The sequence below is a fragment of the Rhinoderma darwinii genome, chromosome 1, assembly GCF_050947455.1.
Source record: "Rhinoderma darwinii isolate aRhiDar2 chromosome 1, aRhiDar2.hap1, whole genome shotgun sequence".
Lineage (NCBI taxonomy): Eukaryota > Metazoa > Chordata > Amphibia > Anura > Rhinodermatidae > Rhinoderma > Rhinoderma darwinii.
Window position 1 is genome coordinate 637,298,050 of NC_134687.1, and position 15,030 is coordinate 637,313,079.

Below are 15,030 nucleotides of genomic sequence, written 5' to 3' on the forward strand. Positions count from 1 at the left end.
CTTCCTCATTACCTGAGCAATGTTGTGTCTAACGCTTGCTTCTGTTGCCTCCTCGACTACCTCTCAAAATGCTGCTTCACCTACTCCACTACCCGCCATCACTCCAGTCATTTCTGGGGCTGGCATTTCATTGCCACTTTTACCTTGTTACGATGGAGATGAAAGAAACTGTCGAGGCTGTCTCAACCAGTGCAAGATCCACTTCCAGTTGCATGCACATCTATTCCCTTCTGATCTGACCAAGGTTGCCTTTATTCTCTCCCTTCTCTCTGTTAAAGTTCTGGGATGGGTGAACCCTATCTGGGAACGTGAGGGCCCAGAGTATTCCAACCTGCAGCGGTTCTTAGAGACTTTCCGTGCGGTATTTGAAGAACTAGGACATACGTTTTCTGACGCTCTGAGAAGGCGGTAGGGGAGTACGCCATACAATTCCACACCATGGCAGACAAACTACTTTCCTGGAACAAAGAGGCCTTGGTGGCTCCGCTAACCTATGCTTGTACTGTGGCCACAAGTGTAATGACGGGGTAGGGAGACAGACAGGTGAGCCCTAATCTACCCGCCACTCAGTCCCTGCCTACTTGCACGGCCCGTCCTAGGCAACGGCGTACAACTGGGCGACGGTCCAATATGGCTCAATATGTGCACAACAGACAAGGGTACACAGAAGCTAAGAGAAATGGGGCAGTTGCCCACGGCAACACCGTGAGCAACAGGCGTAGTGAACGAGCCGAGTCAAACCAGGAGTGTATGATGTACCAAACGCAGAGCAGGAGCGTAGTCAGTAAAGCCAGGGTCAAAAAGAAGCAAGGTCAAATAATAGCAGGAGCAGCAGAGCCAGGAAACAGGACAGAATCACAGGCAAAGACAAGCAGGAAATGAAGGTATAAATAGACCGGGGGCGGGAGCTAAAACCATCTGGCCAGGCTGTGATAGGTTCTCCCACTCCTGAGCCTACCAGCCTGAGTGGTAGCAGATCGAGTCACTCTATCAGACCTAGGAGCAGGTGCAGACTAATTAACCACGGGCGTCTACACAGAAGCTGTGTCTGGCAGATCCTTTACAACAAGGGTCATTTTTTGCGTCAATGTCCCCAGAAACCGTGAAACCTTAGCACCTAGGATTGATTGGAGAGACTACCCAGGTGGACCGACGCCTTCTGCAAAATTCTCTCCCAAATTATGGATTCCTGTGACAATCTCTGGTGAAGAATCACACACTGTTTCCGTTATCTGGATTCTGGAGCGGCTGCGAACTTCATCCATCAGGCCTTCGTAGACAGTCTCCATTTGCCCACGACTCCTCTGGAGAAACCTCTAGCAGTTGCTTCTGTGAATGATAAATTTCTGCCAGACCCAATTCTTGCCATCACGGAACCTTTGAAGTTGCAAATGGGTGTTCTACACTCGGAACAAATTGCCTTTTATGTTCTTCCTAAGGCTATTAACCAAATCCTGCTGGGACTACCATGGCTTCACCAACACGCTCTGTCCTCGACCGGGATCCCCACTGGATAACCTCCCCGGAATTCCAATGTCTACACCGCTGCCTGGTTAAGGTTCGACCCTGTCCAGTCCCCGGTACCTCAGTCACTTTCTGGTATGCCTCCACAGTATGCCTGTTATGTGGATCTCTTCAGCAAGAAGGAGACTGAGATTCTGCCTCCCCATTGTCCTTATGACTGTACGATTTGAATTGCTCTTGAAGCTTCACGTCTTCGTGGACGGGTTTATCCTCTCTCCTTGCCTGAGACCCAGGCCATGAAAACCAGGTATACGTCAAGGAGAACCTCGAGAGGGGGGTTTATCAGGAAATCTGTTTCTCCAGCCGGAGCCAGATTATTTTTTTGGAAAATTAAATATGGTTCTCTTCGGCCTTGTATCGCTTTATTGTGGTTTGAAACAAATCACTGTTGAGAACAAGTACCCCTTATCGCTGATCTCACAGCTCTTCGACAGAATACATGGGGCCAAGATTTTCACAAAGCTGGATCTACGCGGGGCTTATAACTTGATCCGTATCCGCAAAGGGGACGAATGGAAAACCGCATTCAACACCAGAGACGGTCACTACAAATATCTTGTGATGCCCTTTGGATTGTGTAACGCTCTAGCTGTGTTATTTGTGAACGACATATTCCGGGATTTACTATATGTCTGTGAGGTGGTATATCTGAATAATATCTTGATATGCTCCCCAGATCTGACGACTCACCGGAAGCACGTTCGCCAAGTCCTGTCGCGATTAAGGGGGAGTAACCTCTACGCCGAACTAGAAAAGTGCCTATTCGAAGGTAATTCCTTTCCCTTTCTGGGCTATATAGTTTCCAATCATGGACTCCATTTTCTCCGGATCCATCTGAAGTCTTAGAGTTGCCACGTCCTCAAGGGCTCCATGCCATACAAAGATTTCTTGGCTTCACAATTTTCTATCGCCAGTTCATCCCAAACTTCCCTTCGCTTACCGCCCCTATCTTTGCTCTCACCAACAAAGGGCGGGAACGCTAAAGTCTGGACCACTTAAGCAGAGTCGGCATTTATAAACCTCAAGAGGGCCCTCACTTCTGCCTCTGTTCCTCACCATCTTGATGTTTCTCGGCAATTCTCGTTGGAGGTTGGCGCTTGTTGCATTGATGCTGGAGCACTTCTCTTTCAAACTCAAAGGGTAAGGTGGTTTCCTGTGGCTTCTTCTCTGCTACAGAAATAAGCTACTCCTATAGGGACCATGAGAAAAGTCTTTAGAAAAGTGGAGGAATTTGCTAGATGGGGCTGCTCATACTATTATCTACACCGATATACCTAAATCCCTCATATTCGGTAGATGCAGATCATCAGGATTCCTGATGAGGTGATGATGTAGCAGGCTGTGAGCTGCGTTCCCTATGTAGAGAAGCAGGTGTGATCTTCATACCCTGTGCTGTGCTCTTAGTATGCTTTGTGCGTCTCTGGAATGTTTCATAGTATCTGAGTGGCCAGAAAAAACTGCTGTGCTCTCTGCGCTCCTGCTATCAACCCCCCTGCTACTTGGAGGAGACTGAGAAGGGAGTAAATGGCATGTAAAGACTAGAAAGCCTGTGTCTAACCCCCAGCTGTGATCTGATCAGAAACACTGCTGAATGTTGTGGCTGAGTCCTTTTGCTACACTTCCTCAAGGTGAACTATCCTGCTGGAGAAGGGGAAGCTTGGGGACAGGCTGTCGGCCATTGTAATAGCTACAGGAACTCAGCTTTGCTAGGTCGGTGAGCTTAGCACAATCTATTCTATAAAGGAGCTGGGCATAACAGTGCTGTGAGGCCGGCACCCGTGCTGCAATACAGTGTTGCTGTAGGAGGGGAAGCTTGGCAGACGCACTTCGAGACTTTGTCTGTATTGTGGTCTCGGAGGCCATGTTGTGCGTTTGTGCCCTCAGAAGCCAAAGAACTCCAAATGCCTAGGATTGGTTGGAGAGACAACCCTAGGCGATACAGCGCTGAAAAAAAACTCTTCAAAACTATCCACCCCCGTGACCATAGTGTCCAGCGAAAAGACGCCCTGGGTTTCTGCCTATCTGGACTCTGGATCCGCAGCTAACTTTACCAAAAAAGAAATAGTGGATCTTCTCCAGTTGCCCATAGTCCTTCTGGAGACGTCTTTGCCTGTTGCCTCAGTGAATGGACTGCCTCTGTCTGATCCAATTGTATCTGAGACCAAACCGCTGAAGCTCTAAGTTGGAGCCCTTCATTCGGAGCTAATTTCATTTTTTGTCCTGCCCAAAGCCGTCAACCCTGTGCTTCTGGGCTTGTCTTGGCTTCGACTATATGCCCCAGTCCTGGAATTCCGGAGAGGTTCTCCAATGGGGCTCCAAGTTTCTCAATCGCTGTCTGTTGCAGATCCATCCGGCCCAGCCTCCTCAGCCTGAGTCGTTGGCAGAATTACCTCCTCATTACTCTGTTTGCAGATGTCTTCAGCAAGAAGGAGGCTGAGACGCTGCCCCCACACCGGGCTTATGACTGCCCTATTGAACTGGTTCCTAATTTGTCCCCTCCTCATGAACGGGTATACCCTATCTTGTTGTCAGAGACTCAGTCAGTCTATGTGGGCCTATATCAAGGAGAATCTGAAGAGGGGTTTTATACAATAATCCTCCTCCCCGGCCGGGGCCAGGTTCTTCTTTGTCAAGAAGAAAGATGGATCTCTTCGGCCTTGTATTGACTACCAGGGCCTCAATCAAATCACGGTCAAGAACAAATATCCGTTGCCACTAATTTCCGAGCTATTTGACCGCATGCGAGGAGCCAAGATTATCCCTAAACTAGACCTGTGTGGGGCTTACAACTTGATCCGCCGGGTGACTACTGGAATACGGCATTCAACACCCTTAGACGGGAACTATGAATACCTGGTAATGCCCTTTGGTCTGTGTAATGCTTCCGTGGTCTTCCAAGTGTTTGTCAAAGACATCTTCCGAGATCTCCTCTATGTCTGTGTTGAGGTCTATCTCGATGACATTTTTATTTTTTCTCCAGATCCGACGACTCATCGGAGACCTGTCCGTCAAGTACTGCTGCGATTAAGGGAGAATTGCCTGTATGCCAAGCCGGAGAAGTGCATTTTTTAGAAAAATTCTCTACACTTCCTGGGCTACATCATCTTGGATCAAGGCCTCAAGATGGATCCTGAGAAGGTAAAGTCCATCCTGGAATGGCCACGTACTCAAGAGTGTAGGTCCATGCAGCGTTTTTTGGGATTGGCCAACTTCTACTGGCAGTTTATCCCAAACTTCTCTTTACTGACAGCTCCCATCTCTACCCCACCAAAAAAGGTGTGAACGCCAAGTTGTGGACTCCATAGGCAGAATCTGCATTTAATAACCTTAAGAGTGCCTTCACGGCAGCCTTAACCCTCCATCATCCTGATGTATCTCGACAGTTTTCATTGGAGGTGGATGCCTCCTCTGTTGGTGAAGGTGCACTTCTGTTCCAGAAAGGTTCCAATGGGAAGGCAGTGGTATGTGGCTATTATTCTAGACTTTTTTTTTCTCCTGCAGAGCGCAATTACTCTATTGGGGATCGGGAGTTACTGGCTATTAAATTGACTCTGGAAGAGTGGAGACATCTACTAGAGGGCGCAGCTCATCCCATCCTGATATATACCGACCACAAGAACCTCACTTATCTCCAGTCGGCCCAACGGCTGAACCTCGGTCAAACCAGGGGGTCGCTGTTCTTCGCCCGGTTCCAATTTGTACTCCACTACCATCCTGCTGACAAAAATGTGAGGGCCGATGCCTTGACCAGGTCGTTCGAAACAGAGGACACCGTGGAGTCCCCGCAAAGTATCATTGATCCGTCCTGGATTATTTATGTTGATCCTCTGCAAGTTAGAGATATCCCTTCTGGGGAGGACTTTTGTGCGCCTGTCAGACTGGAGGAGATTCCTTCACTGGGGGCACAGCTCCAAACTGGCTGGGCACGCTGGTGCTCGTAAAAGCCAAGATCTGATTGCCCGTCATTTCTGGTGGCCCACACTGCCCATTGATATTGTGGACTTTGTCTCGTCCTGCACTGTGTGCGCTGCCAACAGGGTTGCTCACTCCAAGCATGTTGGTCTGCTCCAACCTCTGACTGTGCCCAATGCTCCCTGGCAGCATATAGCAATGGGCTTTGTCACAGACTTCCTTCCTCTGCTGAATGAAATATGGTCCGGGTGGTGGTGGACCGGTCCTCAAAAATGGCTCATTTTGTTCTGCTTATCGGCCCACCTTCTGCTTCTTGGCTGGTTAACCTCTTCATCCAGCACATCTTCCGCTTGCATGGCTTGCCTCTTCATATCGTGTCTGATCTGGGGGGTTCAGTTTACCTCGAAATTCTGAAGAGCCCTCTGTAAACTCCTAGATGTGAAGTTGGACTTTTCCTCAGCCTACCATCCCCAGTCCAATGGTCAAGTCGAGAGGATTAATAAAATCATGGAGAATTATCTACGACACTTCATTTCCATGCAGCATGATGACTGGGTACAGCTTCTTCCTTGGGCCGAATTCTTATACAACAACCACAAAAGTGATCAACTGCTTCTACACCGTTCTTCATTGTCTACAGCCAACATCCACAAATTCCTCTTCCTGTTTCAGCTACATCCCAGGTGCCTGCAGCTGACTCTCTACATTTAGGGACTTTCTGCAGTTCTGGCAGCAAACCCGGTCGTCTATTCTGCTGGTGGTGGACCGCATGAAGCGAAAGGCGGATACTAGAAGAAGAGAGCCGCCTCAGTATCTTCCGGGTACCAAAGTCTGGCTGTCCTCAAGGAATATCCGTCTAAAGGTACCATCGGACAAGTTTGCTCCCAGGTTCCTCGGATCCTTTGAGATCCTACACCAAATCAACCCTGTCTCCTACAAGTTTCGGCTGTCTGCTACCCTCAGGATCCCCAACTCCTTTCATGTGTCCCTCCTGAAACCTGTGCTGCTCAACCGTTACTCAAAAACGCCTAAGCTCTGCAGTTCCTCCCAGCGGTTCTTCTGATTTATTTGAGGTTAAGGAGATCATGGACTTCAAAAAGTAAGAGGAAGAAATTTTTATTTGGTGGATTGGAAGGGGTCCAGAGGAGGGGTCCTGGGAGCCAGAAGAGAACCTCAATGCCCCTACCCTCATTAAGAAGTTCCTCTCTCGCTCTGGCCCCAAGAAAAGGTGGCGTAAGAGGGGGATACTGTAGCGTCTATGGGCGCGGACTGTCGGGACTACTCACCCCCAGGTGGCCGCAGCCATGGATCTGTGAGCGCTGGCCCGCATCTCCTTCCCAGAAGACGCCAGTTCTCACTTCCGCTTCGGTCCGCTGTGCCCAATAGAGAATCATGGGAATTATCGTTAATTAGTCCATGATCACCCTGGACTATAAGAAGGGCCATGCCCTGTTGCTCATTGCCTGAGCAATGTTGTGTTTTCCTATTTTAGTCTTGCAAATGGTCCCTTAGTGTTATCCTGTTCCCGTTGTTCCCGTGCCCTGCTACCTGTACCCTGTATCCCGTGCTATTTGTTCCTGTGCCTTAAACCTGTTGCAGTCGTGTTGTGCCACCGGTTCTGCCTGCTGTGTTAAAACACGTCTGGTGTCTGCTGTCAAGTTCCCATCTGTGCCTCGCCGTTGCTACGGTCTGAACTACTACAGGTACCCTTGTGCTTGGACTCTTTATATATTGATTTGGTACTCTGTTGACCAGCTGCTATCCCGTTACAGCGGTACGGCCCAGTGGCTCCACATACCCACAGATCGTGCCACACTGTAGCTGCAGGGACTGTGATACCCCCCTGCCTGTTAGCTTTGAACTTTATAAGTGCCATGTTTGGCACCCTTGTGACCTTGATGGTTATCCATCTTTGCAAGATGAGCTGATTTGATTTAAGGACTGTCCAAAAATCCAAACTGAGATGAAAGAATCAGTTTTCCTCCTATCAGGAAAGTCTAAGCATTGCTATGGACAACAGCACCAGTTAATTTGTCATACTAATGGGACCAGGATGTTGACCAGGGGGAAGCTCAAGTCTCCATCTCTAGGGGGGCCTTCAAAGTGGATGAAGCTTTTGAAAAATGCTATGATGGTAGAGGTGGAAACATCCAGAGTATGGTCTGTTTCCTATGGATGAGGTACACTTAAGCTGGCGGGGTCCTCCTCCAAAGATTTATAAGGCTATTGCCAAGATTGTCCAGTCGTACTATGGTACCTGCTGAGGTCAGATCCAAACTGCAAGTGTGCGCTTTGAAGTGCCGACTCTGCTAAGCAGGGCCAGTGGTGCAATGGATTACACGTCTGGCTATGAATAACAAGTTTGTGGGTTTGGCTCCTAGGTGGCTCTAAAATGTTGCCTTATCCTATAGCTAAACTAAGTGTGCCTGATCGCAGATGTTACATGGCTGTGTGAAGATCAAATCTGTGGCACTCTGCAGGTTGTCTGGGTGCTACTGGTAGGGTTCCCACCCCGTTAATATTTTGAAGATAAACTCAAAGCACTCCTTAGATAAATTTGTAAAAGAAGGATTTATTCGGAAGGCAATATATAGAAGTGAGAAACGTTTCGGCCACAATCCGGCTTTTATCAAACTCTATTGCCGCTGGTCAATCGGAAAAACGTCCTCCGAAAAATAGCTCTGTGTAGTTGGGTAGCTAGTCCCATGGGTAAGCGTATTGGTACTGCTCCTTTACATCAGGTTATCCTGAAGGTCTCCTTTCTACAATTCCTAGAAAGGAAGATACTAGAGGAGGTCCTACTCCTGGGAGAAGAACTGGAGTTTATTCTCCTGTAATTCTAACTCCTAAGCCTTAGGAAAAATAAAGGAAAGATATTGACCACCAAGTCTTGAGGAAGAAAAAATTCAGGAGGCAGTCAGATCCATGAAAAGGAGATTTCATGGCCTCTCTAGTCTTAAAGGGAAGGTTTTTGCTTTTAATATGTTATTAAAATTAATTTTATTTATTTGTGTTTTTGTGTTTTACTTTTTTCTTTTTTCTTTCTTTTACTTCTCTATGGGGGCTGCCATTTTTTTTTTCATCTCTGTATGTGTCGATTAACGACACATACAGAGATGGAATATGGCACATACATCCCCATAGTGAATGCGAACGGGAAACGTTCCATTCACTATAGCGTACGCCGACTGTGTGGGAACGGCGCATGCGCCGCTCCCACACAATCCAAAAGGAAGGTCTTCGGCCGAGCGACATCCGGCGCCATTTTCATGTGGACCGGAAGTCGCGGCCGGACAGTAAGATGACTACTTCCGGTCGCGGCTTCCGTCCATATGTTCAGAAGCAAGGACTGGGAGCGGAGGGAGCAGACGGAGCGCAGGCAGCGGCGGCAGCAGGAGCAGACAAGTTATGTTTGTGTATGTTCGTGTTATACTGTGTATTTACCACTGTATCTAATCCTCCTACACTGTGCATTCGCTCAAAACATGGCGACACACAGTGTAGGAGGTTTGAACATTCAACCCCCTCCTTTCTCCTGGCACTAGCCAGGATAAAGGAGGGGGTATTGTTTGAGCACACTAGAGCGAGTGTGTGTTCTCCAATTTTGCAGCTTAAAGCAATGAGGTTGCTTTACCACATGCCAATGCTGCAATTTTGGGAATTGCTCCCTCTAGTGACCAGCACATGGAAATGTTATAAATTAGAATCTAATTTATAATATTTCCTGACTTGTGAAAAAATTAAAAAAATTAGAACCATGTTTAATCATTTATATATTAACAGTTTAACTAAAAAAAAAAAAATTCTATCGACACTTTGCCTTTAAAGGATGCATACCTTCACATTCCCATTTTTCTGCCTCAGAAAATATCTAAGAACAGCTGTGTAGATAAGAGGCAGTGTCAAGCACCCTGCAATTCACAGCTCTTCTGTTAAGGATCTTTTTAGCTCCACACACCTTTTCTAAGGTGGTTTCCACTATAGCTGCCTGTAAAAAGACAGGGGATGTATGTGGTTCCATACCTGGAGCATCAGATGAATTGCCCATCTTCAAACTACTGTCCAGTAACTCCAACGCTGTTGAATAATAAATTGGGAAAAGTCAGACATTGTTCTATCAAGAACACAGTCTCTTTTATGATTTGTCATAAGTTCCAAGGAAATATTCTCTACCGTCCTCCCACTTGGCGGAAAAGAATCTTGGCAGCCTAGGGTCTTATGTTTTATGTCAGCAGCTGCATAGGCAGTACTTTTCGCCTTAAGGTACTTACGACCCATCCAGAGAGAGATCCAGAATCGTGATGCAACCCGGAGTGGTTGAACAATAGGTGCACGCTGTCATTTTAAAGTCTTGAATCCATTAGATGTGGAAACATCTAAGAGACAGGACGTCCAGCATCTCTGGATCTTGTTGACTACAGATGCATCTCAACTAGGTTGGGAGTACACCTGAAAGAGTATATAGTCCGGGACTCAAGGAGTCCCTTACAGAGGTCCTCGATCCTAAAGGAACTCAATGCCATATTATATACTATGCAAGCCCAGGAGAAAGCAGTCTGTGTAAAATCAGACATCATAACATGAGGCAGGGTGGCATCCGATTAGAACCCCCTCTCAAGTAAGTGGGAAAGATCTTGACATGGACAGAGTTAATCTTACCTATCTGTCTGCTATATATATTCAAGGCTCCCTCAACATTATTGCGGACCCACTGAGTCGAATTCTAGCAGTCCCGGGAGCAATGACTCTGAAGCTAGAGCTCATTAAGCAAATCACCAGGATGCAGGGAGTGCCAGAGTATGATCTCATGGCGAACAGATTCAGTGGCAATGTAGAAACATTTCTCTCCCTTTATCAGGAGGATAATCCCTTGGCAGTGGATGCCTTGTTCATCCCTAGGAGGTTAAGGCTGGCCTACATTTTTCCACCGGTTTCCTTAGCCCCTTCCCGACATTTGTCGTATGGATATGTCATGGAGAGTGTCACGAACACTGGGTTTGTGGACCCACTAGGCCGCTCCGCCGTAGCGGGGAGGCAGCTGACCAGGTCACAGTCTATGTGAAAGTAAGATGGCAGACAGTAATGCTTAGGTACCTGAAATAGTCCGGGCTGTGGCTTCAGCACGGATGGAGGCAGGTGCGGAAAGTGGCGCCAGACGTGGTGGGCAGTATCCGATGAGCAGATGGCACTTGACGTGGCAGATGGCACTTGACGTGGCAGATGGCACTTGACGTGGCAGATGACACAGGAACAATGCGGAATACAGGAACGGTAACAGGGCACGGGTAACAGCTGGAACGGGAGACACTAAGGGACCATTTGCGAGACAGACTGGGAAAGACTAACAACGCTCAGGCAAGGATCAGAAGGGCTGGGGCATTCTTATAGAGCAGGAAATCATGTGGGTTAATGATCTTTGTTTTCATGTGCGCGCGCTGGCCCTTTAAGAGCGGGCGCGAGCGCGCGCGCGCACCCTACGGGACCCAGCCGGACAGAGCGGAAGTGAGCGCTGGCATCTCCTAGGAGGGAGACGGAGGCCAGCGCTCACAGATCCATGGCTGCGGGCGTCGGGAGGTGAGTGAACCCGACGGCCCGCGGCCGCTACAGTATCCCCCCTCTTACGCCCCCTCTTCTTGGAACCAGAGTGAGAGAGGAACTTTTTAATAAGAGATGGGGCGCTGAGGTTCTCTTCTGACTCCCAGGACCTCTCCTCAGGACCAAACCCTCTCCAGTCCACCAGATAGAAAGTCCTTCCTCCTACCCTCTTGCGGTCCAGGATCTCCTTTACCTCGAATACATCAGAAGGACCGCTGGAAGCAACTGTGGAACTAGAGGTCTTGCTGTAGCGGTTCAGGACCACTGGTTTCAGGAGGGACACATGGAAGGAGTTAGGGATTCTGAGGGTAGGGGTCAGCCGCAGCTTATAGGAAACAGGGTTCATTTGTTGCAGGATCTCGAAGGGACCAAGGAACCTGGGAGCAAACTTGTATGAAGGCACCCTCAAGCGAATGTTTCGAGAGGACAGCCAGACTTTAGTCCCAGGAAGATACTGAGGCGGCTCTCTTCTTTTGGTATCTGGCTTACGCTTCATGCGATCTACCGCCAGAAAAATAGAAGACCGGGTCTGCTGCCAGATTTGCAGGAAGTCCCCATATGCAGAGTCAGCAGCGGGAACCTGAGATTAAGTCGACACTGGAAGAGGAACTCTGGGATGTTGACTGTACACGATGTGAAACGGAGTGGAGGTGGTGGACTCACTTGTGTGGTTATTATATGAAAACTACGCCCATGGTAGAAGCTGTACCCAGTTATCGTGCTGTGAAGAGATGAAGTGGCGGAGATAATTTTCCATGATCTGGTTGATCCTCTCAACTTGCCCATTGGACTGGGGGTGATAGGCAGAGGAAAAGTCCAAACTCACATCCAGGAGTTTACAGAGGGCACTCCAGAACTTGGAGGTAAACTGAACCCCCCGGTCGGACACAATGTGAAGAGGCAAGCCATGCAAGCGGAAGATGTGCTGAATGTAGAAGCTTGCCAGTCGAGGAGCAGAGGGTAGGCCGGTCAGCGGGATAAAATGTGCCATCTTAGAGAACCGGTCCACCACCACCCAGATGGTGTTGCATCCTGCTGAGAGAGGAAGGTCCGTGACGAAGTCCATAGCGATGTGCTGCCAGGGGGCACTGGGTACAGGCAGGGGTTGAAGCAGGCCGGCAGGCTTGCTGTGAGCCACCTTGTTAGAGGCACACACCGTGCAAGCAGAGACAAAGTCCAGAACATCCTTACGTAGCGTGGGCCACCAGAAGTGACGAGCGATCAGGTTTTGGGTCTTACGGACACCGGCGTGCCCAGCTAGTTTAGAACTGTGTCCCCAGCGGAGAATTCTTTTTCTGTCTGCCAACCGAACAAAAGTTCTCCCTGGAGGGATATTTCTAAGCTTCAGAGGATTGGCGGTGACAACGCAGGATGGGTCTATGATCGTCTAAAGGGACTCCACCGTGTCTTCCGTTTCGAATGATCTGGACAGGGCATCGGCCCTCACGTTCTTGTCAGCGGGACGGTAGTGGAGCAGAAATTGGAAATGGGTGAAGAACAGTGACCACCTGGCTTGACGAGGATTCAGTCTTTGAGCGGACTGAAGGTAAGTGAGATTCTTGTGGTCGGTGAAGATCAGGATGGGGTGAGCAGCGCCCTCCAGAAGATGTCTCCACTCCTCCAGGGCCAATTTGATAGCCAGTAGCTCCCGATCTCCAATGGAATAATTGCGCTCAGCAGAGGAAAACAGTCTTGAGTAGTAGCCACACACTACTGCCTTTCCTTTGGAGCTCCTCTGGAACAGAAGTGCGCCTGCACCAACAGAGGAAGCGTCCACTTCTAGTGAGAACTGCCGAGATATGTCAGGGTGATGGAGGATCGAAGCTGAAGTCAAGGCTTTCTTGAGGCTAATGAATGCGGACTCTGCCTCCGGAGTCCACACCTTGGCGTTCACACCCTTCTTGGTAAGGGTAGAGATGGGGGCCGTCAGAGAAGAAAAGTTCGGAATAAACTGCCGGTAGAAATTGGCGAAACCCAGGAACCGCTGTATGGCCCTTAGGCCTTGAGGACGTGGCCATTCCAGGACAGACTTTAACTTCTCAGGGTCCATCTTAAGGCCTTGATCCGAGATGACATAGCCCAGGAAGGGCAGAGACCTCTTTTCAAAGGTGCATTTCTCTAACTTGGCATACAAGCGATTCTCTCTTAGTCGCAGAAGAACTTGACGAACGTGCCTCCGATAGGTCATCAAATCTGGGGAGAAGATTACAATATCATCGAGATAAACTACAACACACGTATAGAGGAGATCTCGGAAGATGTCATTAACGAACTCCTGAAATACTGCGGGAGCGTTACACAGTCCGAAGGGCATCACTCGGTATTCGTAGTGCCCATCGCGGGTGTTAAATGCCGTCTTCCATTCGTCACCCCGGCGAATCCGGATTAGATTATAGGCCCCCCGCAGATCTAGCTTGGAAAATATTTTGGCTCCTCGTATGCGATCAAACAGCTCGGAAATGAGTGGCAACGGGTATTTGTTCTTGACCGTGATCTCATTGAGACCACGGTAGTCAATGCAGGGTCGGAGAGATCCATCTTTCTTTTTAACGAAGAAGAATCCTGCCCCGGCCGGGGAGGAAGATTTTCGAATAAAACCCCTCTCCAAGTTCTCCTTGATATAGGCTGACATCGATAAAGTCTCTGGCAAGGAGAGAGGATATACTCGTCCACGGGGAAGAGAAGCATTGGGAACCAGTTCAATGGGACAGTCATAATTCCGATGTGGAGGCAACGTCTCAGCCTCTCGTTTGCAGAAGACATCCGCAAAACTGGCATACTGAGACAGTAGATCGGAGAGTGACTGAGGCAGAGGGGGCACAACAGGACGGACTTGTGACAGGCAATGGCTATGGCATCTGGAGCCCCTTTGAAGAACCTCTCCAGAACTCCAGTCGAGTGTCGGGGCGTGTAGACGGAGCCATGGCAGACCCAGCAGGATAGGATTGATCGCCTTGGGTAGTACCAGGAAAGAGATCTGTTCTGAGTGAAGAGCTCCGACCCGTAATGTCACCGACTCAGTGATGAGCATGATTGGATCAGGCAGCGGTAGACTATTCACAGAGGCAACTGCCAGGGGTCTCTCCAGACGGACTGTGGGTAGTTGAAACCGATCCACTAGATCTTGGTGGATAAAATTAGCAGCCGATCCAGAGTCAAGATAGGCGGAGGAAGGATGTGAAGTCTGTCCGGTGACGATGACCACAGGTATCGATAATTTGGAAGAGGTTTTAACGTTTGGAGACGTTCCACCTAGAGTTGCCTCTCCAAACAACCCTAGGTACTGGAGTTTCCCGGTTTCTGTGGGCATTGACACACAAAATGACCCTTGAGGCCGCAATACATGCAAAGTCCAGAGGAGCGTCTGCGCTGCTTCTCCTGTTCAGATAACCGAACTCTGTCTACCTGCATGGGTTCCTCAGGTAGCGCACTAGGAGTGGACAATAGTGGTCTCTGGGCAGGGGGTGCAGGTCTGTGGTTCTCATATCAACCCGGGTGGCTAACAGCATGAGGGCATCCAAGGTAGAAGGAAGGTCGCGGGCTGCCAGTTCGTCCTTGATGTGAGAGGACAGTCCCTGCCAGAAGGTCGCCACCAGTGCCTCCTTGTTCCATGCCAGCTCGGCTGCTAGGGTACGGAAGGAGATCGCATACTCCCCTACTGTGGAGCCTTCTTGCTTGAGGGTCAACAGAGTGGCTGCGGCAGAGGATGTTCGACCCGGCTCCTCGAACACGGCACGAAAGGACTGCAGGAACAAGGCTATGTCCGAGGATACAGGTCCCTGTTGCTCCAAGATTGGGTTCGCCTATGCGAGGGCCTTGCCAGCGAGGAGGGAGATAATGAACGCTACTTTAGCCTCCTCGGAGGGGGAAGAGATGAGGCCGTAGCCTAAAATGCACCGTGCATTGATTAAGAAATCCTCTGCATGCTCTGGGGTCACCGTCGTAGCGAGGAGGAAGAGGCAGAGGAACTGAGGATCGAGAACAAACAGGGGGAGCAAC